Here is a 25,827-nt window from a genome sequence, read left to right as displayed (position 1 = left end):
GCGTGAGCCACTGCACCCGACCCAGAAGCTGACTGTTGAGCAGAATGAGACTCGAGTGCAGTGGAGCTAGTCCTAGCCCCAAATATGTCCATATGGGAGGAATTTCGATCTCCAACACTTCATTGTATTCAAGTAAAATGGTTTCTAGACACTTTGGAGATATGCAGAGAATTCCATCTTGGCCCCTGTCCTATGTAACGGTATGCCTAAATTTGGTGTCAGGGAGAAGAGGTAAGAGGATATAAAATGTTTCTGTATACTTCTCCTCCAGACTTTCAGAGATTTAAGGGCTTTAAATATCTCATTCTCCAGTCTAGGGAGGAAGACACTGTGGACTTTCTCCACTAATGATAAGAACCGGCTGAAAGAGCTGATTCACCATTCGTTCCTAGCTTCATGGTTTCTTTGAGATCTATGAGATGGGCTTTGTTTGAAAAAACTAGCAATTAAGTTGAAGAATAATTTCCCCCCGTTCTAACACTGTTTTTCTCAGCACAAGTTGCAAGAGCAACTTCCTTTATTTCTTTATTTTAGAGACAGAGTCTTGCTCTGTCACCCAGGCTAGAGTGCAGTGGTTTCAATCTCCTGACCTCGTGATCCGCATGCCCAGCTAATTTTTTGTAGAGACGGAGTTTGCCATGTTGCCCAGGCTGGTCTCGAACTCCTGGGCTTAAGGGATCTGCCTGCCTTGGGCCTTGCAAAGTGATGGGGTTATAGGCCTGAGCCACTGAGCTCAGCCTAGAGCAAGTTTCTTTAAGTATATTGTCATCCAAAACCTTAAAACCATGTAGATAATTAAGTGGGAGTCTCTTCCCTCCCACCCAAACCATAGTTTGGATTCTGGAAATTGTTTGGAGCAGGTAAAAATGTTTGGGCTTGGCTCTCATTTGAGTTCTTTCTTAAAGCTGCAAACGTTTCAGCCACTGCCCATATACTACTTATTTGTCATATATTCGTCATGGGAGCTGCTGATTTTCCCACCCTTTCCAGACACCCACTCCTGCTCCCTTCTCATCCATTCCCCGCCGTTCCTCTGGAGGCTGGGAATCTCGGCATAATGGAGGCAGTTTGCTGTGGGGAAACTTGCCCCAGGGCTTCATTGGTCTTCCTGGAGCCTCTAGCAGCCTAAGTATTGTGTCCCGGAACCCCTAGACCCTTGGGGAAACTGGCACAGTTATTCATCCCTTTGTGGGGTGGGGGTGAGGGTGTTAGAGAGCAGGAGGGGCTTGCCTGGGACAGGTCCCAAGAACAATGAAATTACTCTCTTGATAAATTGGATGTATTTTATTTATTTTTATTTATTTATTTTGAGACCGAGTCTCTCTCTGTCACCCAGACTGGAGTGCAGTGTCGCGATATCGGCTCACTGCAAGCTCCGCCTCCTGGGTTCAGGCCATTCTCCTGCCTCATCCTCCTGAGTAGCTGGGACTACAGGCGCCTGCAACCACGCCCGGCAAATTTTTTGTTATTTTTAGTAGAGACAGGGTTTCACCATGTTAGCCAGCATGGTCTCAATCTCCTGACCTCGTGATCCGCCCGCCTCACGCCCCGGCCTGGACGTATTTTAAACCAGTGCATTGTCTTTTTTGTTTTGTTTGTTTTGGTGGGGCAAGATAGGAAAACTAATCCGTGTAATTTAAGCCAGATAGGGTGGTGCACGCCTGTAGTAGTCCTAGCTGCTCCATGGCTGAGGCAGGAAGATTGCTTGAGCCCTGGAGTTCAAGACCAGCCTGAACAGCATAGTTACTGAGAGGGGTCCAGATCCAGACTCCAAGAGAGGATTCTGGGACCTTGCACAAGAAAGAATTTGGGGTGAGTCCATATCGGAAAGTGAAAGCAAAGGAATAAAAGAAAGGCTACTCTACAGACAGAGCAGCAGCATGGGCTCCCATTGGCTACGTTATTTCTTGATTATCTGCTTAACAAGGAGTGGATTATTCATGCGTTTTTCTGGGAAAGATGTGGGCAATTCCAGGAACTGAGGGTCCCTCCCCTTTTAGACATATAGGGTAGCTTCCTGACTTTGCCCTGGCGTTTGTAAGCTGTCATGGTGCTGGTGGGAGTGTCTATTAGCATGCTAATGAATTATAATTAACATATAATGAGCAGTGAGGACAACCAGAGGTCACTTTCATCGCCATCTTGGTTTTGACCAGCTTCTTTACCACAACCTGTTTTATTAGCAAGGTCTTTGTGACTTGTACCTTGTGCCAACCTCCTGTCTCATCCTGTGACTTAGAATGCCTAACCTCCTGGGAATGCAGCCCATTAGAGCTCAGCCTTATTTTACCCAGCTCCTATTTAAATTGGAGTTGCTCTGATTCGAACACCTCTGACAGCACAGTGAAACCCTGTCTCTACAAAAAAAAAAAAGCCGAAAGTAGTGGTCCACATCTGTAGTTCCAGCTACTGGGGAGGCTGATGCGGGAGGATCCCTTGAGCCTGAGAGGTTGAGGCTGCAGTGAGCCATGATAGCACCACTGCACTCCAGCCTGGTTAACAGAAGGAGACTCTGTCTTATAAAAAAAAACAGCAAAAACAAACAAACAAACAAAAACAATAACAACAACAATGAAAACCCAGCATTAAACAATGTGATCTATCTCACTGGTCACTGTGGAATCAAAAGCTTCCACCAATTCAAAGTGAGAGTGTTGTCTGTGAATCAACAGCTGATGAACAAGAGATGAGATCAATTAACATGACAGCCTTAGCCACTTGGGGAACCTATTTTCTAGAGGACAAATTGAAGAAAACAGGAATTACAACCCATTCATCTGTCCTTAGGACCTGGAAAATGAGGAGAACTATTTATCTTGAAAATAATAATTGGGTATGATCATTAAAACCCCCTTAATTCAGATTCTCTCTTCTGGTTGAACTCCAAGCCTATCATGATTTCCCATGAACACAAGAACTCTGAGACTGAGATTCTCCAGAATTTTCCATAAGCAACAATTCTAAGTCATGACAAAGGTGCTGCACATAGGGCCATGCGCAACCAGCAGGCTCTCAGAGAACTCTTGAGGTGGAAATGAAAACAGGTAACTTCCATCTATATGTGTTTCATCTCATTCTATTTTAATTACTAATTTGAGTACAGTCTGTACTGGGTAAGATAGTTAGGTCAATGAAGGGCCACATATATGATGGTGGTCCCATAAGATTATAATGGAGCTGAGAAATTCCTATTGCCTGGTGATGTAGGAGCCATTGTCACACATTACTCACGTGTCTGCGGTGATGCTGGTGTAAACACACCTACTGTGCTGCCGGTCATGTAAAAGTCTAGTACAGGCCGGGTGCAGTGGCTCATGCCTGTAATCCTAGAACTTTGGGAGGCTGAGGAGCTCAGGAGTTCGAGACCAGCCTGGGCAACATGGCAAAAACCCATCTCTACCAAAAAAAAATATATATATATACTTTCTTTTTTGAGGCGGAGTCTCGCTCTGCAATGGCGCAATCTCGGCTCACTGCAACCTCTGCCTCCTGGGTTCAAGTGATTCTCATGCCTCAGCCTCCCAAGTAGCTGGGATTACAGGCGACTACCACCACACCTGGCCACTTTTTGTATTTTTAGTAGATATGCGGTATCACCATTTTGGCCAGGCAGGTCTTGAACTCCTGACCTCAGGTGATCCACTCGCCTTGGCCTCCTAAAGTGCTGGAATTACAGGTGTGAGCCACAGTACCTGGCCCCAGTATTTTTATATTTACTCATTTATAGCATATTCTTCCTATTAATCCACAACTTTGAGCGTTAGTGCTATGAAGTAAATGCTATGTGTCATATTTTGCCAGGGTCGGACTGTGTTCCCAACCCTGGTATCACCTTTGAGGTTAAAGACTTGGGCTACCACCTTGGATCCTCCATCTCATCTCTCAGTCTGAGGAAAGCAGGCTGCCATCTTGTAAGCCATCCAGTGGAGAGGCCTGTGTGGTAAGAGGCTGAAGCCTCCTGCCCCAGCGAGTTGAGAACCAATACCTACCAACAACTAGGACAGTGAACTTGGAAGTAAAGTCCAGTGTCTAATGAGCCTTGAGATGACAGCCCCTGGCCAACAGCTTAAATGCAATCTGGTGAGAGTCCCTGAGTCAGGACCAGCTAAGCCATTTCTGGGTTCCTGATCTTCACAAAATGTGAAATAATAAGTATTTGGGGGTTTTGGTTTTTAAAAAAGAATGCTTTGTGTTTGTGTTTAAAGGATGAATAAATTACATGTAAATTTGCAACTCTAGAGATTTTCAGATGTTTTATAAAGAGGACTGTGGTAGATTCTTCTTGACTTTAGCAAATACAAATTCTCAGTGGTTACTGCTCCTATCTGAGCTGAGGCCTTGGTGTTTTTCATGTCCCAGTTTGGCTGAAGCCCTATTCTGCGAGGCTGCTGCACCACTAGGTTTCCGAATAGGATCAGCATCGAGCTCTCAGAGGCAGGTGTATGAGTAGAAAATGAGTTCATTAAACGGCAGGCAGAGTTACAGAATAATTTCACAATGAAGACAGTGCTATGAGGAGAACAGAGTGACCACAGAGGCAGAATCAGCTATAATCATCTCATCTACAAATAAAAAAAACAAGAGGTACTCAACCAAAAACAACTGAAATTGAACTGTGGGTGCAATGGCCTTTTTTTCATGCTTGGGGCTGAGAGGCTCCAGAATTTTACACAATGACACTAAAACATTACCTACCTTCAGACCTAATAGTTCTGAATGAAAATGTCAAGTTACTTTTTGGAGTGGCAAATTATATGTACATTTAAATGTCGAAGTTTAATATAGGACAGTCTTTGGCTGGGCACAGTGGTTGACGCCTGTAATCCCAGCACTGTGGGAGGCAGAGGTAGGTGGATCACCTGAGGTCAGGAGTTCGAGACCAGCCTGGCCAACATGGTGAAACCCCATCTCTACTAAAACTACAAAAATTAGCCAGGCATAGTGGCGGGCCCCTGTAATCCCAGCTACTTGGGAGGCTGAGGCAGGAGAATCACTTGAACCTGGGAGGCGGAGTTGGAGTGAATCAAGACCGCACCATTGAACTCCAATCTGGGGTGACAAGAGTAAAACTCTGTCAAAAAAAAAAAAAAAAAAAAAAAAAAAAAGAATAGTTGTTGGATCTGAAAGATGTTTCCCTAGAGGCCCAAGAGACTTTTGCATCAGAAACAGAGAAAGGTAAATAACCCAGTTGTGGAAAGAATGACTTTGCAAGGGAGGCCGAAGAGAAGTTTCCAGTTAATACCACTTAGATGGAACGTCGAAGCAGTAACTAAAGTCAATGCAGTAACTAAAGTCAACATTGTTAAAGTCAATATTTGTAAAAGACACAATAGGTTGGCTTGACAATGGTAAGAGTAAGTCTTTCAGATCTAGGCAGAAATTTTTAACATGCTAGGAATTTGAGGCTCTTTCCCAGCCGCCGCCGAGTTGTGCGGAGGCGGAGGCTTGGGTGTGTTCAAGATACGGCTTCACCTGTAACCCACCACCATGGCCGAGGAAGGCATTGCTGCTGGAGGTGTAAGGGACATTAATACTGCTTTACAAGAGGTGCTGAAGACCGCCCTCATCCACGATGGCCTCGCACGTGGGGTTCGCGAAGCTGCTGAAGCCTTAGACAAGTGCCAAGCCCATCTTTGTGTGCTTGCACCCAACTGTGATGAGCCTATGTATGCCAAGTCGTGGAGGCCCTTTGCCCTGAACACCAAATCAACCGAATTAAGGTTGATGACAACAAGAAACTAGGGGAATGGGTAGGTCTCTTTAAATTGACAGAGAAGGGAAACGAAACCCTGTAAAGTGGTTGGTTGCAGTTGTATAGTAGTTAAGGACTATGGCAAGGAGTCTCAGGCCAAAGATGTCATCGAAGAGTACTTCAAATGCAAGAAATGAGGAAATAAATCTTTGGCTCATATACACACAAAAAAAAGAATTTGAGGGGCCACACATTTTTCGAACTTCTGAGGCCCCATCATTTCACTGAAGTAAATGCTTTGGCCAGGCACAGTGGCTCACGCCTGTAATCCCAGCACTTTGGGAGGCCAAGGCAGGTGGATCAACTGAGGTCAGGAGCTTGAGATCAGCCTGGTCAACATGGTGAAACCCTGTTCTTTACTAAAAATACAGAAATTAGCCAGACTTGGTGATGCACACCTGTAGTCTCAGCTACTTTGGAGGCTGAGGCAGGATAATTGCTTGAACCCAGGAGGCAGAAGCTGCAGTGAGCTGAGACCATGGCACTGCACTCTAGCCTGGGTGACAACAAGACTCTGTCTCAAAAGGAAGGAAGGAAGGAAGGAAGGAAGGAAGGAAGGAAGGAAGGAAGGAAGGAAGGAAGGAAATGCTTTAAAACACTTCCACTTTTAAATGTGAGATTTTAATCATATTCAGCTCCAATTTAGCGAAGACACAATGTCTGTAGAATGTGACCTCTGCTGATACTTTGATCTTTAATAATATGTGGTCCCCTTTTTTTCTCATATCATAATTAGATAGTAGATCTCTCATATGAAACCATTGTTAATTTGTAATGTTGGGCCTTGTATTTTTGTCCACCATTTCATTTTTGTGCCCTCTACAGTATACAGCTGTGATGAAGAGGTCGTTGGTCATGTTGTCTTCTGTGCAACGCATGCCCATCATGCAGATTTCTCATCCACTCCAGGAGGTTTGTGCCTCTGTCTGTGTGTCCAGGTACCATCTCTACAGGTAGGAACTATTAATACACTAGAAAAGAATGACTTTGGGTTTTCCAACTTTTTACCCCCAAACAGAGCATTTCCTGTCTTTCTGTTCCACTGGGATCTCATTAATTCTCCAACTCAACCATACAGGTAACTCCTGTATCTTTATTGGAGCATCCTGGTGGATGGAGGTAACAGAAGCTGCTACTTGAATACTAGCTAATGCCAGTATATGGGTTCCATGGATAGTCTCACCCACCCCCATCTTTAATCACTTCCTCTATTGACTTTTTTAAAATAGAAATATTGAAATCTATTTTAGGTTTAAAAATAAACAGAGGCATCCAAATTGGAAAGGAAGTGTTCACAGATCATCTGGGCTTATATGCAGCAAATCCTAATAGTTACACACACACAAACACACATACACAGTTAGAATGAATGTGTTTAGCAAAGTTGTAGGATATAAAGTCATACAAAAATTAGTTGCATTTGTATATGCTAACAGCAATCCGAATAGGAAATTAACAGAAAAATTATCATGAAAAAGAATTAAATATTTCGGAATTTACTTAACCAATGAGGCAAAAAACTTGTGCATTGAAAACATTACTGAAATAAATGAAAGAAGGCACAAATAAATGAAGAGACTTCTCATGTTCGTGGATTGAAAGACATAATATTGTCAAAACATCAATACTACACAAATAGGCTGGGCATAGTGGCTTACACCTGTAATCCCAGCACTTTGGTAGGCTGAGGTAGACGGATCACCTGAGGTCAGGAGTTCGAGACCAGTCTGGCCAACATAGTGAAACCCTGTCTCTACTAAAAATACAAAAATTAGCTGGATGTGGTGGCAGGCACCTGTAATCCAGCTACTTGGGAGGCTGAGGCAGGAGAATCGCTTGAACCTGGGAGGCAGAGTTTGCAGTGAGCCAAGATGGCGCCATTGCACTCCAGCCTGGGCAACAGAGCAAGACTCCATCTCAAAAAAAAAAAAAAAAAAAATACACAAATAGATTCAATGCAATCCCTACCAAAATCCCAATGGCAGAAAAATCTATCCCCAAATTTATATAAACTCTCAAGGGACCCTGAATGGCTAAAATAATCTTGAAAAAGAACAAAGTTGGAGGTGTCACACTTCTTGATTTCAAAACTTGCTATAAAACCACAGTAATCAAAAGAATATGGTATGCCTAAAGACAGTAGAATAGAATAGAGAACTCAGAAATAGACCCATGCATGTATGGCCAAATGATGTGTTTAAATTCTTCTTATTTTTTTGAGACGGGGTCTTGCTGGTCTTGAATTCCTGGCCTCAAGCAATTCTCCTACCTCTGCCTCCTGAGTAGTGAGGACTACATATGTGTGCCACTTCACCCAGCTAAATGGCTTTTGACAAAGATGCCAAAACCGTTCAATGAAGAAAGAACAGCCTTCCAAAAAATGGTGTTGGAAACACTGTATTTCCATATGCAAACAAATCAAATTGAGTCCTTACTTTATACCATACATGAAAAGTAACTTAAAATGGATCAAAGAACTAAATATAAAACTTAGAACTATTAAACTCTTAAACGGAAACAGGGGAAAAGCTGATATTGGATTTGGCAAGTGTTTCCCAGATATGATACCAAAAGCATAGGTAACAATGGTAAAAATGGGTAAATCAGATAGCACCAAAACTGTAAACTGGCTGGGCATGGTGGCTTACGCCTGTAACCTCAGCACTTTGGGACGCAGAGGCGTGTGGATAACCTGAGGTCAGGAGTTTGAGACCAGCTTAGGCAACATGGCGAAACCCCATCTCTACTAAAAGTACAAAAATTAGCCAGGTGTGGTGGCACATGCCTGCGGACCCAGATACATAGGAGGTTGAAGCAGGAGAATTGGTTGAACCCGGGAGGCAGAGGTTGCAGTGGGCCGAGATTACACCACTGCACTCCATCCTCGGCAACAGGGTGAGACTTTGTCTCAAAAAAAAACCAAAAAACATACAAATTTCTTTGCATTAAAAGGCACAATCAAAAGACTGAAAAGGTAACCTATGGAGTAGCAGAAAATATGTACAAATCATATATCTGAAGAGGAGTTACTATCCAGAATACATAAAGAACGCCTACAACTCAACAACAAAAAAGTCAAATGACCCAATGTAAAAGGGCAAAGGACTTGAATAGACATTTCTTCAATAAATATAAATGATATTCAAATGACTCATCTTACCTCACAACCACTAGGATGGCTACTTTCAAAACAACAGAAAAAAAAAACATTGGTGAGGATGTGGAGAAATTTGAACTCTTGTGCACTGTTGGTGGGATTGCACAAAAGTAATTGTGAGTATAGCTCATGAATTTTAAATCATTATAACTAGGCCCAGACATATCTTTATTAATCAAAATAGGAACCATTACAATCAACGCATTTTTACCAACAAGAAATAAGTTTGTTTATTCCTGTAGCATAAAAATCTGTGCTTTGGGATTCAACGAACTCTTGGAAAGCATTTTCTGCACCCCGCTGGTTGTGGAAGCATTTTCCTTGCAACAAGTTGTCAAGATGCTTGGTAGTCAATTGGTGAGAGGCCAGGTGAATATGACGGATGAGGTAAAACTTTGTAGCCCAATTCTTTCCACTTTTGAAGCATTGGTTGTGCGATGTGAAGTCCTGTGTTGTTGTGGAGAAGAACTGGGCCCTTTCTGTTGACCAATGCTGGCTGCAGGCGTTGCAGTTTTTGGTGCATCTCATTGATTTGCTAAGCATACTTCGCAGATGTAATGGTTTCGTCAGGATTCAGAAAGCTGTAGTGGATCAGACCAGCAGCAGATCACCAAACAGTGACCATGACCTTGTTTTTGGTGAAAGTTTGACTTTGGAAGGTGTTTTGGAGTTTCTTCTCGGTTGTTGTATAAAATCCACTTTCGTCTCACGTCACAATCTGATTGAGAAATGGTTCGTTGTTGTTGTGTAGAATAAGAGAAGATGACATTTCAAAATGACGATTTTTTTAAAACTTTCGCTCAGCTCATGAGGCACCCGCTTATGGAGCTTTTTCACCTTTCCAATTTGCTTCAAGTGCCGAACGACCATAGAATGGTCGACGGTGAGTTCCTCGGCAACTTCTCATGAGTTGTAAGAGGATCAGCTTCGATGATTGCTCTCAATTGGTCGTTGTCAGCTGCTGATGGCTGTCCACTACCCTCCTCATCTTCAAGATTCTCATCTCCTTTGAAAAACTTCTTGAAGCGTCACTGCACTGTATGTTCATTAGCAGTTCCTGGGCCAAATGCATTATTGATGGTGCAAGCTGCCTCTGCTGTTTATGACCTATTTTGAACTCAAATTTGCTTTTTGTCTAACATCTTTTTTTTTTTTTTTTTAGATGGAGTCTTACTCTGTTGCCCAGGCTGGAGTGCAGTGGTGTGATCTCAGCTCACTACAACCTCTGCCTCCCAAGTTCAAGTGATTGTCCTGCCTCAGCCTCCCAGGTAGTTGGGACTACAGGTGCCTGCCACCATGCCTGGCTAATTTTTGTACTTTTAGTAGAGACGGAGTTTTGCCATGTTGGCCAGGCTGGTCTTGAACTCCTGATCTCAAGTAATCCACTCACCTCAGCTTTCCAAAGTGGTGGGATTACAGGTGTAAGTCACCGTGTCTGGCCAATTGTCTAATATCATTTCCATAGTCTAAAATAAATATAATATAAATAGCAAGTAATAAGACATTAGCAAAAAAACAAAGTGAGAAATGCACATTAAAATGATGTATAATATAACTGCATTTATTTAAGAATGTTTTCTAGGCCGGGCGCGGTGGCTCAAGCCTGTAATCCCAGCACTTTGGGAGGCCGAGACGGGCGGATCACGAGGTCAGGAGATCGAGACCATCCTGGCTAACACGGTGAAACCCCGTCTCTACTAAAAAACTACAAAAAACTAGCCGGGCGACGTGGCGGCGCCTGTAGTCCCAGCTACTCGGGAGGCTGAGACAGGAGAATGGCGTGAACCCGGGAGGCGGAGCTTGCAGTGAGCTGAGATCCGGCCACAGCACTCCAGCCTGGGTGACAGAGCAAGACTACGTCTCAAAAAAAAAAAAAGAATGTTTTCTAATATCAAAGTACACATTTCAACAACACAAAAACTGCAATTACTTTTGCCTCAACCTAATAAAATGGTTTATCCACTATGGAAAACAGTAGGGCAAAAAAATAAACATAGAATTATCATATGATGCAGCAATTTCACTTCTGGGTATATATCTGTAAGAATTGAAAGCAAGATCTGGATACCCATGTTCATAGAAGCATTATTCACAATAGCCAAGAGGTGGAAGTAACCCAAGTGTCCACGGATGGATGAATGGATGGACGGATGGATGGATGGACGGACGGACAGACGGACGGACGGACGGATGGATGGATGGATGGATGGATGGATGGATGGATGAATGGATGGATGGATGAAGGGACTGATGGGTGGATGGGTAGATGGACGGATGGATGGATGGATGGAAGGATGGATGGATGGATGAATGGATGGATGGATGGACGGATGAATGGATGGATGGGTGGATGGATGGATGGATGGACAAAATGACAAAATGTGGTAGATGCAGACAATGAATTATTATTCAGTCTTAAAATGGAAAAAAATTCTGAAACCTGCTACAACCCTGAGGACACTATGTTAAGTGAAGTAAGACAATAACACACGCAAAATATAGTGTACAGTGATTCCACTTACATAAAGTGTCTAGAGTAGTCAAATTCATAGAAACAGACTGATGGTTGCCAGGGGCTTAGAGAAATGAGGGGTTGTTTAATAGGTGTAGAGTTTTGATTTTGCAAGATAAAAAAGTTCTGGACCAGGTGCGGTGGCGCATGCCTGTAATCTCAGCTCTTTGGGAGGCCGAGGTGGGTGAATTGTTCGAGCTCAGGAGTTTGAGACCAGCCTGTGCAACATGGTGAAACTCCTTCTTTATTTATTTATTTTATTTTTAATTTAAAAAAAGAAAAGTTCTAGAGGTTGGTTGCACAACAATGTGAATGTACTTGACACAACTGACCTATATGCTTAGAAATGGTTTAAGATGATAAATTCTGTATTATACATTTTGTTACCACAACAAAAATTAAAAAAAAAATTAACGGCAAGACTTTGCCCAGTGACCAAAGAGATTGCTTTTCTTTTACAATTCAGATCCTTGGAAGAACAGTCTACACAGCACTAAGTTTTCACCTCTGCCTTATTCCCCAGTGCTCTGCCACATGGTGTCTGTGCCTGCCACTCCAGCAGGCTGCTGTCTGTTTGTCCCGGTTGCCACCTACGGACAGCGTGTCTCTGCCTCTATCTTTGTTCATACCCCGCAGCACTTGATGCTTGGGAAATCTCTGCTTCCCAGTTTTGTCTCTCTCTAGGCCACTGACCTTTGGACTCTTTTGCAGACGTATTTTTGATCTTTTGTGAATGTGGCTCTTCCTCAAGGCCCCATCCTAGGCCTTCTGCTCTCTCTCATTCTCTATCTCCATTTATTTATTTATTTATTTATTTATTTATTTATTTATTTATTTAGAGTCTTGCTCTGTCACACAGGTTGGAGCGCAGTGGCGCAGTCTCGGCTCACGGGCTCAAGTGATTCTCCTGCTGCAGCCTCCCCCAAGTAGCTGGGATTACAGGTGTGTACCACCATGCCCAGTTAATTTTTTGTATTTTTGTAGAGACAGGGTTTCACCATGTTGTCCAGGCTGGTCTCGAACTCCTGACCTCAAGTGATCTGCCCACCTCGGCCAATCCCAAAGTGCTGGGATTACAGGTGTGAGCCACCATGCCTGGCCATCTGTCTCCTTCTTAAGTGAACTCAGCCCCTTTTACAACTTTAGCAGTGTTTGAAAGGAAAAAATTTTCTTTTACCCTTTATTTATTTACCTTACTTTTATTGAGGTCTGTGAGTTAAACAAACAAAACACGGATCTGCAAGAGAAAAGACAGATTTTTATTCATGTATGTATGGGAGTGCCCAGAAAAATGTGACTCAAGGAGGCTACTAGAATTGGGGGGAGTCGGCCGGGCGCAGTGGCTCACGCCTGTAATCCCAGCACTTTGGGAGGCTGATGCGGGTGGATCACCTGACGTCAGGAGATCGAGACCAGTCTGGTTTCACCTAACATGGTGAAACCCTGTTTCTACTAAAAATACAAAAAATTAACTGGGCATGGTGGCATGTACCTGTAATCCCAGCTACTCGGGAGGCTGAGGCGGGAGAATCACTTGAACCCAGGAGGCAGAGGTTGCAGTGAGCCGAGATCACACCACTGTACTCCAGCCTAGGTGACAGAGCAAGACTCTGTCTCAAAAAAAAAAAAAAAGAATTGGGGGCTTATGTATCCCCTTAATAGAAGGAGGGAGGAGGGTTAGGGATACTTATAGAAAAGTCTATGTCTCTTAGGAAAGATAAACGGCCCTTAGAAGACTAGATGTAAGATGTGATCATTTTGCAACAATGTCTGTCTGGGTGTGGTGCTGACATCCCTTCTCTGCTCCAGTACAGGGAATTTATGACCTCTTTTGGGAGGCTCTGCTTTTAGGCAGGTCAAGGAGTTTGGAAAAAAATCTATTCTCAAATACCTTCAGTTCGAAATAATCTGTATTTGCCACAGTGGCAAAATCTGGAAACTTCCAGTAGCCACTTACTTGCCGAGAATGCCCCAAAGTGTACCTTAGCCCAATCTCTTTTCTGTGATCCAGAACACACTATCCAATTGCCTCAGCGCACATCAACAAGAACATCAAAATGCATTCACTTCCTTTTCCTATAAACCTATTTTTTTCCTTGTATTTCACATCATGCTGGTTCATCAAGCCAGAAAACTTCAAGTCATGCCAAATTCCACATCTCCCTCATCCGGTAATGAAACCTGATTCATTCTGTCTCCTGAGAGCTTTTGATACTTGTTTCCCTCCCACCATTGTCACCACTACAGACTGTTATCATTAGGCCCTTACAATCTCCCCCTTATTATATTGTCCTAGTTTACATTACAGCACAGATGTCCAATGTGACATATGTGTGTTTGTGCAGGTTAACTTTAATCTACACTCTAGGAGCTGTTGGTTAACATTTCCAAGACCCTGATGCTGATGTTTTTCAGCCTTTACAAAGAATACAATTCTCATACAGGTTACAGCCTAGATGAAGCTTGAAAGCATGCTAAGTGAAATAAGCCAGACACAAGAGGACAATATTACATGATTCTACTTATATGAGGTACTTAGAATAGTCAAATTCATAGAGACAGGAAGTGGACTGGTGTTTCCCAGGGTTTGGGAGGAGGGGATAACGGGGCGTTTGTGTTTTATAGGTAGAGATTTACTTTGGAAAGATGAAAAAGTTCTGAAGATGGATGGCAGTGCTGATGATTACACAATAATCTTCATGTACTTAATACGACTGAATTGTACACTTAAAATGATTAAAATGGTGAATTTTATTTGTATATTTACCACAATTAAAAAAAAGAGTGAAGGCCAGGTGCGGCGGCTTACACCTGTAATTCCAGCACTTTGGGAGGCCGAGGTGGGCACATCACTTGAGGTCAGGAGTTCAAGACCAGCCTGGGCAACACAGCAAAATCTTGTTTCTACTAAAAATGCAAAAATTAGCCGGGTGTGGTGGCGTGCACCTGTAGTCTCAGCTATTCAGGAGGATGAGGCACAAGAATCACTTGAACCCGTTAGGCAGAGGCTGCAGTGAGCCGAGATCACGCCATTGCACTCCAGCCTGGGTGACAGAGAGAGACTCTGTCTCAAAAAACAAAACAACAAAACAATAACAACAAAAACAACAACAACAAAACCCAGGCCCTAATCAAAACTCCTTCACAGAAGGTACTTCAGATACCTCATTTAATCGGTACTAGAGGGGCTGGGCACAGTGGCTTGCACCTGTAATTCCAGCACTTTGGAAGGCCGAGGCAGGTGGATCACCTGAGGTCAGGAGTTTGAGACCAGTCTGACCAATGTGGTGAAGCCTTGTCTCTACTGAAAACACAAAATTAGCTGGGGTGGTGGCATGCACCTGTAGTCCCAGCTACTCAGGGGGCTGAGACAGGAGAATTGCTTGAACCCAGGAGGTGGAGGTTGCACTAAGCCAAGATTGCATCACTGCAGTCCAGCCTGGGGGACAGAGCAAGACTCTATCTCCAAAAAAAAAAAAAAAACTGTACTAGAGAATTCACTGATCAGCAGAAAGGTGTTAAAGATCCTTTTCATATATATATGTGTGTATATATATATACTTTTTGTACAGGGACCACAGCAATGGGGCCTTGCGGTGGGGGAGAGAGGTTGGGTTCAGCTCTCAAAGATCATTTTCTTTTTATTTGATTGATTGATTGAAAAAATAGGGGCCGGGCACGGTGGCTCAAGCCTGTAATCCCAGCACTTTGGGAGGCCGAGACGGGCGGATCACGAGGTCAGGAGATCGAGACCATCCTGGCTAACCCGGTGAAACCCCGTCTCTACTAAAAAATACAAAAAAAAACTAGCCAGGTGAGGTGGCCGGCAGCTGTAGTCCCAGCTACTCGGGAGGCTGAGGCAGGAGAATGGCGTAAACCCGGGAGGCAAAGCTTGCAGTGAGCTGAGATCCGGCCACTGCACTCCAGCCTGGGCGACAGAGCGAGACTCCGTCTCAAAAAAAAAAAAAGAAAAAATAGGGTCTCACTTTGTTGCCAGGCTAACCTTCAACTCCTGGCTTCAAGTGATCCTCCCCTGCCTCAGCCTCCCAAATTGCTAGGATTACAGGCATGAACTGCCACAGCTAACCCAATTTTTTAAGAGTGGGGATCTCATTGTCACCTAGGCTGGAGTGCAAAGATCATTTTCAATTGGCAAATGAAGTGATAAAGACAGTGGCTGCTAGAAAGCTCCACAAGCACTTACACTCTTGTACAAATGTGTGCACAGATGAACTCAGTAGCCCAACACCTTCAGAGTGATTCCTTCATATAGAAATTCTAGAAATCCGGTAGTGTGTCCCCTCTATTCCCACCTTCTCTCAGTCATATTTCATGAAGGACTTTTGTTAGAGAAGGCTTGCTGGCATCCTGTCCTCAGAACGTTGTCATATTTGCCATGGATTGGGTCTTTTCTGTGAGCCATCTCTGCTCCAAAAGGCTAGAGAGCTAGGATTTCACCGGTCTCGCTCACACAACAGCATGTATGACTGTTTCTGTGCATGCTTGCTCCTGACGTTTGTATCTGCTTAAAACCCTAGGGACCTCTTGGCTGCCTCTAATCCTGAGCGACTGCTGAATTTCTCCCGTCATCCTCCTACAATGCAAATCAGGTCATGTCAATTTCTCACTCCAAATTCTTCAGTAGACCCCTCTGCCCCCTCCCATTACATTCAGAGTAAAATCCCAACTCCTGTCCTCCAGGATCTGCATCTACCTTCCTCTCCCTTCTTCATTCCAATGTGGAAGCCCTTGAATCTGCCCACACCTCTCCCACCTCCATACCTCTGCGCATGCCATTTGTTCTGCCTACAAAGCTCTTCCTCTCCCTACACTCTTTGGTTTCAGGAAACACAGCTGAATTCAGGGACGCCAAGTCCTTGCCTAGAAGGATATCATCTGTGCCTGGAATTTCACCTTTTTTTTTCCAGCATACTTTCAGCAGCAATGAAAGCATCCAGTTTGCATAGAAAGAAGAGTAAAGTAGACACAGTAGAGAGAAACAGAGATGACTTCTCAGAAGGAGGAAGAGAGAAACCCAGGGGGCAGCTGCTTTTGTTCCTAAACTGGTCCAGTTCCCGGGTTCCTTTCCTCCTGGGAGGCATCTGAGCCCCCCGTCCTTGGGTTCTGGGAGCTGGTTGGGAAGCTCTTTTGTAGCCAGTTGAGTCTTGACCAGGATACAAGTCTGCAGACTTACCCTTTTCCTGGTGGTGAGGCCAGTCCCAGGCCACCCTGGAAGACCTGCTGGGGGTGGGCTCAGAGGAGCTGTGGCTGCTACCCACCCTCCCAGGGCTGGCCATCTGGATCAGTCTGTACTCTCTGCTTTTGGAAGAACTGGTTTAGCAATCTGGTATCTTAAAGTCAAATTAGGTAATTTGACTTTCAAGTCCACTCAGTTGATCATCAAGAAAGAATGTAAAAGGCCAAGCAGTGGCTCATGCTTGTAATCCCAGCACTTTGGGAGGCCGAAGCAGGTGGATCACCCGAGACCAGGAGTTCAAGACCAGCCGGGCAAACATGGTGAAACCCCATCTCTGCTAAAAATAAAAAAATTAGCCAGGTGTGGTGGCAGGCACCTGTAATACCAGCTACTCGGGAGGCTGAGGCAGGAGAATCACTTGAACGGGAGGCAGAGGTTGCAGTGAGCTGAGATTGAGCCACTGCACTCCAGCCTAGGCGACGGAGCAAGATCCTGTCTCAGAAAAAAAGAGAAAAAAGAAGAAGAAGAAGAAGAAAGAAAGAGAGAGAGAGAGAGAACGAATGAAAGGAAGGAAGGAAGGAAGGAAGGAAGAAAGGAAGAAAAGAAAGAAAAGAAAGAAAGAAAGAAAGAAAGAAAGAAAGAAAGAAAGAAAGAAAGAAAGAAAGAAAGAAAGAAAGAAAGAAAGAAAGAAAGTTAAAAGCCTAAAGAAATAGCTAACAATTTCCTCAGGAGGAACATATCTAACCCCAAAAGACAAGAAGGAAGGGTACCCAACGTAACAGCAGAAACCATAAGAAATGTTTGCCAGGGACAGGTTACACTGAAACACCCAAAGCTAATGTTAGTATGGCATCTCCTTGGGGTAGTTGCAGAAAAGCATTTTGTTCTAGATCCTTCACTTGCGCATGCTCCAACCTGAGGCTCTCCTTAGGAGCTTAGGCAAAACAGGAAGCATGAGTAAGCTATACTTTGGGTTTTTAAGTTAATAGCAGCAAGAAAGACCCAAATAGGATTTTTTTTTTTTTTTTTTTTTTTTGAAACAGGGTCTCTCTGTTGCTCAGGCTGGAATGCAGTGGCACCATCATAGCTCACTGCAACCTTGACCTCCTGGGCTCAAGTGATCCTCTCACCTCAGCCTCCTGAGCAGCTGGGACCACAGGTGTGTGCCACTACACCTAGCTAATTTTTAAATTCTTTGTAGAGATGAGGTTTCACTGTGTTGCCCAGTCTGGTCTCAAACTCCTGGACACAAACGATCCTCCTGCCTCGACCTCCAAAGTGCTGGGATTACAGGCATGAGCCACATTACTCAGCCCCAAAATAGGATCTTGAAGTCAATAATTATATTCTTTTTTTCTTTTATAGTATTTTACATATTTATGGGGTACATGTGAGTATTTGTTACACACACAGAATGTGTAACGATCAAATCAGGGTATTTGGGGTATCCATTACTCCATGACGATCATTTATTTTTTCTGTTTTTGGGAAGTGGATGCTGAAGAGTAATTTATTATTTCTGTGTGTTGGTAACACTTTAAGTTCTCTCTTCTAGGTACTTTGAAATATACAATATATTGTTGCTAACTATAGTTACCATCATCTGCTATTGACCATTATAACTTACTTCTTTTATCTAACTGTATGTTTGTACCCATTAACCAGCCTCTCTTCATCTACCCTTTTCCACCCACATACCCTTCCCAGAGTCTGGTATCTATCGTTCTCCTCTGTTCATCCACTAGAACAAGGTTTTTAGCACGGACGTATGAGTGAAAAAATGCAATTTGTGTCTTTCTATGCCTGGCTTATATTACTTAGCATAATGACATCCAGTTCCATCCATGTTACTGCAAATGATATGATTTCTTTTTTTTTTTTTTTGAGACGAAGCCTCACTCTGTTGCCCAGGCTGGAGTGTAGTGGCACAATCGCTGCTCACTGCAACCTCCACCTCCCAGGTTCAAGCAATTCCCCTGCCTCAGCCTCCTGAATAGCTGGGTAAGTAGCTGGGATTACAGGCGCACACCACCATGCCTGGCTAATTTTTTTGTATTTTTAGTAGAGACGGGATTTCACTGTGTTGCCCAGGCTAGTCTCGAACTCCTGACCTCAAGTGATCTGCCCTCCTCAGCTTCTCAAAGTGCTGGGATTACAGGCGTGAGCCACCGAGCCCAGCCACAAATGATGTGATTTTATTCTTTTTCATGAACCAATAGTATTTCATTGTGTATATGTACCAAATTTCCTTTATCTGTTCATCCATTGATGGACACTTAGGTTGATTCCATATCTCTGCTATTGTGAATAGTGCTTCAGTAAACATGCAAGCACAGGTATCCCTTTGATATATCGATTTCTTTTCCTTTGGGTAAAATATTCAGTAATGGGATTGCTGGATTGAATAGTGGTTTTGTTTTTAGCTTCTGAGGAAATCTGTATACTGTTTTCCATAATGGTTGTACAACTTTACATTCCCACCAACTGTGTACAGAGTTTCTTTTTCTCAGCATCCTCATCAGCATCTGTTATTTTTGGTCTTTTTAATAATGTGATTCCCTGACAGATTCTTCCTGTGTCCACTGCACGGACAAAACCAATTCGCCGAGACTGTGGTGTTACAGTAAAGTAAGACTTTAATTAACGCAAGGTCAGTCACACGGAAGAACTCGAGTTATCACTCACATTGGTTTCCCTGAGAACTCAGAGGCTAGAGTTTTAATGAATAATTTGGTGGGCAAAGACCTAGGGAATGGGCACTGCTGATTGGTTGAGGATGAAGTCCTAGGGGTGTGGAAAATTGTCTGGTACTGAGTCTGCTTCTGGGTGGGGCTGCAGTACTGATTGAGTCATGAATCATGGGTCCAGGTTGGGTCAGTCGGTTGCCAGAACACCAAAGTCTGAAAAACATCTTAAAAGACCAATCTTAGGTTCTACAATAATTATGTTACCTGTAGAAGTAATTGGGGGAGTTGACAAATTTTGTAACCTCTGGCCACATGGCTTCTCAACAGTAAGCAATTGTAGAAGCTATGTCTACATTTTAGCAGAATTCAGGCCCCTCCTTGAATCCTAATCTCATGGACTTTCATTAGTTTTACAAAGGTGATTTTTGGCCCCTGAGCAAAGAGGGTGTTAGTTTTAAGGGGGGACTATTATCATCTTTGCTTCAAAGTTAAATGTAAACTAAATTCCTCCTATGGTTAGCTTGGCCTATGACCAGGAATGAGCAAGGACAGCCAGCCTGCAAGGCTAGAAGCAAGGTAGAGTCAGCCATGCTATATTGTCTCACTGTCATAATCTTTGCAAAAGTGGCCTCAGTAATAGCCATTCTAACTGGGGTAATGTGATTATCTCATTGTGGCTTTGATTTGCATTTCTCTGATGATTAGTGATAATGAGCATTTCTTCATGTACCTATTGGCCATTTTGTTCTCTTTTGAGAAATATCTTGTCATTTGCCCATTTTTTTTTTTTTTTAAACAAGGTCTTACTCTGTTGTCCAGGCTGGAGTGTAGTGGCACTATCAGGTCTCACTACAGTCTTGATCTCCTGAGCTCAAGTGATCCTCCCACTTCAGTCCTCTGAGTAGCTGGGATTACAAGCATGTGCCACCATGCCCGGTTAATTTGTTGTGTTTTTAGTAGACACAGAGTTTCACCATGTTGCCCAGGCTGGTCTTGAACTTCTAGACTCAAGCAATCTATTCACCTCAGCCTCCCAAAGTGCTAGGATTATAGGAATGAGCCCTCATGCCTGACCATTTGCCCACTTTTTAATGGGACCTTTTCTTTTTTTTGAGATGGAGTCTTGCTCTTGTTGCCCAGGCTGGAGTGCAATAGCACAATCTTGGCTCACTGCAACTCCACCTCCTGGGTTCAAGTGATTCTCCTGCCTCAGCCTTCTGAGTAGCTGGGATTACAGGCAACCACCACCACACCTGGCTAATTTTTGTATTTTTAGTAGAGACAGTGTTTAGCCACTTTGGCCACACTGGTCTTGAACTCCTGACCTCATCATCTGCCCACTTTGGACTCCCAAAGTGCTGGGATTACAGGCATGAGCCACCGTGCCCAGCCAGGACTTTTAAACATTTTATTGTTAACTCATTTGAGTTCCTTATGTGTTCAGGATGTTAATCCCTTGTAGGATGAGTGTTTGCAAATAATTTCTCCCATCCAACAGGTTGTCTCTTCACTCTATTGTTTCCTTTGTTGTGCAGAAGCTTTTTCATTTAATATAGTTGTGTTTGTCTATTTTTGTTTCAGTTTTTTGTTCTGTTGAGATCTTAGCCATAAAATCTGCCTAGACTAATGTATTGAAGTATTTTCCCTATGTTTTATTCTATTAGTTCTGGGTCTTATATTTAAGTCTTCAATCCATCTTGAGTTGATTTTTGTATATGGTGAGAGATAGGGTCCACTTTCATTCCTCAGCACCATTTATTGAAGACAGTGTCCTTTCCCCAGTATATCTTCCTGGCACTTTTATTGAAAATCAGTTGGCTATAAATACTTGTATTTATTTCTGTATTCTGTATTCTGTTCCATCAGTCTATGTGTCTGCTTTTATACTAATACCATGCTGTTTTGTTTACTATAGCCTTGTAATATATTTTGAAGTCAGCTAGTGTGATACCTCCAGCTTTGTTCTTTTTTTCTCAGAATTGCATTGGCTATTCAGGATCTTTTTTGGTTCCATAGGAATTTTATGACTTTTTTTTCTAATTCTGTGAAAAGTGATGTTGGTATTTTGATAGGGATTGCATTGAATCTTAGATTGCTGTGGGCAATATGGTCTTTTTTTTTTTTTTTTTTTTTTTTTTTTTTTTTTTTTTTTGACAGTCTCATTCTGTTTCTCAGGCTAGGGTACAGTGGTGCTATCTTGGCTCACTGCAGCCTCCGCCTCTCTGGTTCAAGTGATTCTTGTGCCTCAGCCTCCCAAGTAGCTGGGATTACAGGCACATGCCGCCACGCCTAGCTAAATTTTGTGTTTTTAGTAGAGATGGGGTTTTCACTGTGTTTGTCTAGGCTGGTCTTGAACTCCTGACCTCAAGTGATCCACCTGCCTCGGCCTCCCAAAGTGCTGGGATTACAGGCGTGAGCCACTATGCCTGGCCAATATGATAATTTTAATGATATTATTTCTTCCAGCTTATGAGCATGGGATGTCAGTCCATTTATATGTGCCCTCTTTGGTTTCTCTCATCAGTGTTTTGTAGTTTTCTTTGTAGAGCTCTTTCACTTCCTTTGTTGAATGTATATTCCTGAGTGTTTTATTCTTTTTTTATAGCTACTATAAATAGGATTGCTTTCGTGATGTCTTTCTCAGCTAGTTCATTATTGGTGCATAGAAATGCTACTGATTTTGTACATCAATTTTGTATATCAATTTTGTATCCTACAACGTTACTGAATTTATTTATTAGATTTAAGAGTTTTTTGGTGGAGTCTGGGTTTTTCTAGACATAAGATCATATTAACAGTAAAGAGGGACAATTTGACTTTCTCTTTTCTAATTTGGACACCTTTTATTTATTTATTTATTTATTTATTTTTTTGAGAAGGAGTCTCGCTCTGTCACCCAGGCTGGAGTGCAGTGGCCAGATCTCAGCTCACTGCAAACTCCACCTCCCAGATTCACGCCATTCTCCTGCCTCAGCCTCCCCAGTAGCTGGGACTACAGGCACCCGCCACCTCGCCCGGCTAGTTTTTTGTATTTTTTTTTTAGTAGAGACAGGGTTTCACCGGGTTAGCCAGGATGGTCTCAATCTCCTGACCTCGTGATCCGCCCGCCTCGGCCTCCCAAAGTGCTGGGATTACAGGCTTGAGCCACCGCGCCTGGCCACCTTTTATTTTTTTATCTTGCCTTATTTCTCTGGCCAGGACATCCAATGCTTACATTCTTTTTTTTCTTTCTTTCTTTCTTTCTTTTTTTTTTTTTTTGAGACAGTCTCCCTCTGTCTCCCAGGCTGCAGTGCAGTGGCGTGATCTCGGCTCACTGCAACCTCTGCCTCCCCAGCTCAAGTGATTCTCCTGCCTCAGCCTTCCAAGTAGCTGGGACTACAGGTGTACACCACCATGCCCAGCTAATTTTTATATTTTTAGTAGAGACAGGATTTTATCATGTTGGCCAAGCTGGTCTCGATCTCCTGACCTCAAGCGATCTGCCCGCCTTGGCTTCCCAAAGTGCTAGGATTACAGGTGTGAGCCACCTCACCCGACCTACAGTACTTATATTCTTACATGGTTCACATCTGTAGCTGATTTCCAATGGGAGAAACCAAGGGATTGTTGCTATAAAGCTGCGTATGGAAACAAGAGGTACCATTACCTCATGAATAGCTTCCAACTATGCAGAGTCCAGGCATCCTCACCTGATCCTCCAGAAACACTACCCCTAGTCTGCAAGCTGATTTGCTGCTGACACAGAGAGGCACCCAGCAGAAGCAAGGACTCGCGTCTACATAGAACACTTAATCAGATGGTCAGGGCTAGCTGGGCTCCTTGGGAAATGGAGGGTGCAGTGAGCACCAGGACAGGGGAAAAGCTTATCGAGAACAAGAGCAGGATGCAGGGAATGAGCAGAAAATAAACCTGAACTCTGTCTCAATTACAATTAAGTGTCAGCCACCGGAAAGCAACTTAGACAGCAGCCACCTCAGCTGCCAATGCCTGTGGGCTCATATGACCAATCCCCGCCATGTAGCTATTCTTAGTCACAGTTTCTCCCAACTCAGTCTGCAGAAGTGAAGAGACCCTTCTACCTGTAATACAGAGCTGTCCTTCCTCCCTTTATCTCTTGATTTTTACCATTTGTTCTGCAGTCTCTGTTAGTGTGTGTTCTGGACATAATAAAACATGGCTGGTCAATTCAAGCAAAAGCTTGTGGTGACTTGGCAAAACATTATCATAATTAATGGGGGGACAGGCAGAGGATAAAATGAGGTTGAAACTGGCTTTCCTTGTATTCAAAAATCCTAACTCCTGTTTTTACTGATTATCTTAGCTCTGCATTTTTTTTAAAGCTTCTCGAATTCAAACCGGATAAAGCTTTCTTTCTTTCAAATGTACTTCATAACTAGGACCTGCATCTGACATTCACTGCGTGATTGCAGTGACTATAAATGCTTCCTTTAAATCTGTGTAATTTCTAAATCAAAATGTTCGGAAACCAACAGAAATGTTTATTCTTAGATAAATTAACTATGATTCAACAACTTTGTGCTCTAATTTATGGAAGAAATTCTCTCTCCATCAGTGACGCTGGCTGGGTTGTGTTGTTAGAGATGAGCAATGTGCATTAGTGAGGTTTGCCTGGATCTTCCTTGTCAGGTTGGGTATGTCTCATAAAATTAGTTGAAAGGGTTGGGCACGGTGGCCCACGCCTATAATCCCAGCACTTTGGGAGGCCCAGGTGGGTGGATCACTTGAGGTCAGGAGTTTGAGACCAACTTGGCCAACATGGCGAAACCCCGTTTCTACAAAAAATACAAAAATTAGTGGGGTATGGTGACAACTGTCTATAGTCCCAGCTACTGGGAAGGCTGAGGCAGGAGAATGACTTGAACCTGGAGGCAGAGGTTTCAGTGAGCCGAGATCACGCCACTGTACTCCAGTCTCGATGACAGAGCAAGACTTCGTCTCAAAACAAAAAATAAACAAACAAAACAAGATTAGTTGAAAGGGAAAGAGAGAAATTGCAAGTGACAGGAGCACCTGAGTCACAGGGGTGGCACATATGTACAGTGGGTGTGGACTTTGTGAGGGGAAGGATGAGGGAGTGTCATACTGTGGCCAAGATCACAGCCTTTACTGCCAGACAGATCCGACTCTACTGCTGTGTGACCTTGGATGGATTGCTTAATGTCTCTACGTTTTCATTTCTGTTTTATCATGTGTGAAGTGGGGATATAAAAGACAATCTAGGCCAGGCGCGGTGGCTCAGGCCTGTAATCCCAGCACTTTGGGAGGCTGAGGCAGGTGGATCACCTGAGGTCAGGAGTTCAAGACCAGCCTGGCCAATATGACAAAACCCCGTCTCCACTAAAAATACAAAAAAAATTAGCCAGGCATGGTGGCAGGTGCCTGTGGTTCCAGCTACTTGAAAGACTGAGACAGGAAGATTGCTTGAACCCGGGAGGTGGAGGTTGCAGTGAGCTGAGATCGTGCCACTGCACACCAGCCTGGGTGACAGAGCAAGGCTCTGTCTCAAAAAAAAAAAAAAAAAAAAAAAAAAAAAAAAAAAAGCCAATCTACAAAAGATTGTTGAAAGGATTCCATGAGATAAAAGATACAAGGCTTTAAGCCCAGCAGAGAAACATTAGCTGTTGCCATTTTTGTTTTCTTTTCCTCCAAGAATATGCTAACTTATTTTGTTATTGTTCTAATCCTAGCTCCACCTTGTGACTGTGGAAGCTTGGGCAGGACTGCTGAAACCTGGTTCTTCCTTTCTAAAATGGAGCTGTTATCATCATCTTGATGGGATTACTGTGAGAATGAACAGACAGAATGATGTGTGTGAAGAATGCCTGACACAGAGAGTGCCTGGCAGAGTGCATGCAGCCAATCAATTTCAGGGCCCCCTTCTCACTCCCCCCACTTCATGGAGAGATCACAGGCCTAAATCATAGACTCTCTGGATGTGAGGTAGTATGATGAAAACCAAAAATCAGGCGTGGTGGCTCACACCTGTAACCCCAACACTTTGAGAGGCCGAGATGAGTAGATCACCTGAGGTCAGCAGTTCAAGACCAGGCTCCCTAACACGGTGAAACCCCATCTCTACTAAAAAAATACAAAAAATTAGCTGGGCCTGGTGGCAGGCACCTGTAATCCCAGCTACTCAGGAGGCTGAGGCAGGAGAATCACTTGAACCTGAGAGGCGAAGGCTGCAGTGAGCTGAGATCGCGCCACTACACTCTAGCCTGGGCCACAAGAGTGAAACTCCACCTCAAAAAAAAAAAAAGGCCAAAAAACAAAACAAAAAACAACTCCCCCGATGATTCTGATCGGGGTAAAACCCTAGATTGTCTAGAGGTTTGATGGTAGATCCTGGGACAGTGAAACTTATCTACCTCTATTTTTCTTCTTTTGAAACAAGGTCTCGCTATGTTGCCCAGGCTGAACTCAAACTCCCAGGCTCAAGCAATCCTCCCAACTTGGCCTCCAGAAGAGCTGGAATTACAGGTGTAAGCCACAACACCCAGT

The 25,827-nt window shown here is 43.5% G+C and overlaps 1 pseudogene; it reads left to right on the top strand.

Annotated features, from left to right (window-relative positions):
* Nucleotides 1-5,487: 5,487 nt before the first annotated feature.
* On the top strand, nt 5,488-5,889 carry LOC108539130 (40S ribosomal protein S12 pseudogene; annotated as a pseudogene).
* The last annotated feature ends 19,938 nt before the right edge of the window (nt 5,890-25,827 follow it).

This window comes from Rhinopithecus bieti, unplaced genomic scaffold (genome assembly GCF_001698545.2).
Source record: "Rhinopithecus bieti isolate Rb0 unplaced genomic scaffold, ASM169854v2 scaffold_16097, whole genome shotgun sequence".
Taxonomy (NCBI): domain Eukaryota; kingdom Metazoa; phylum Chordata; class Mammalia; order Primates; family Cercopithecidae; genus Rhinopithecus; species Rhinopithecus bieti.
Note: the sequence above shows the minus strand (reverse complement) of the source record. Positions and strands in the feature narration are given on the sequence as shown.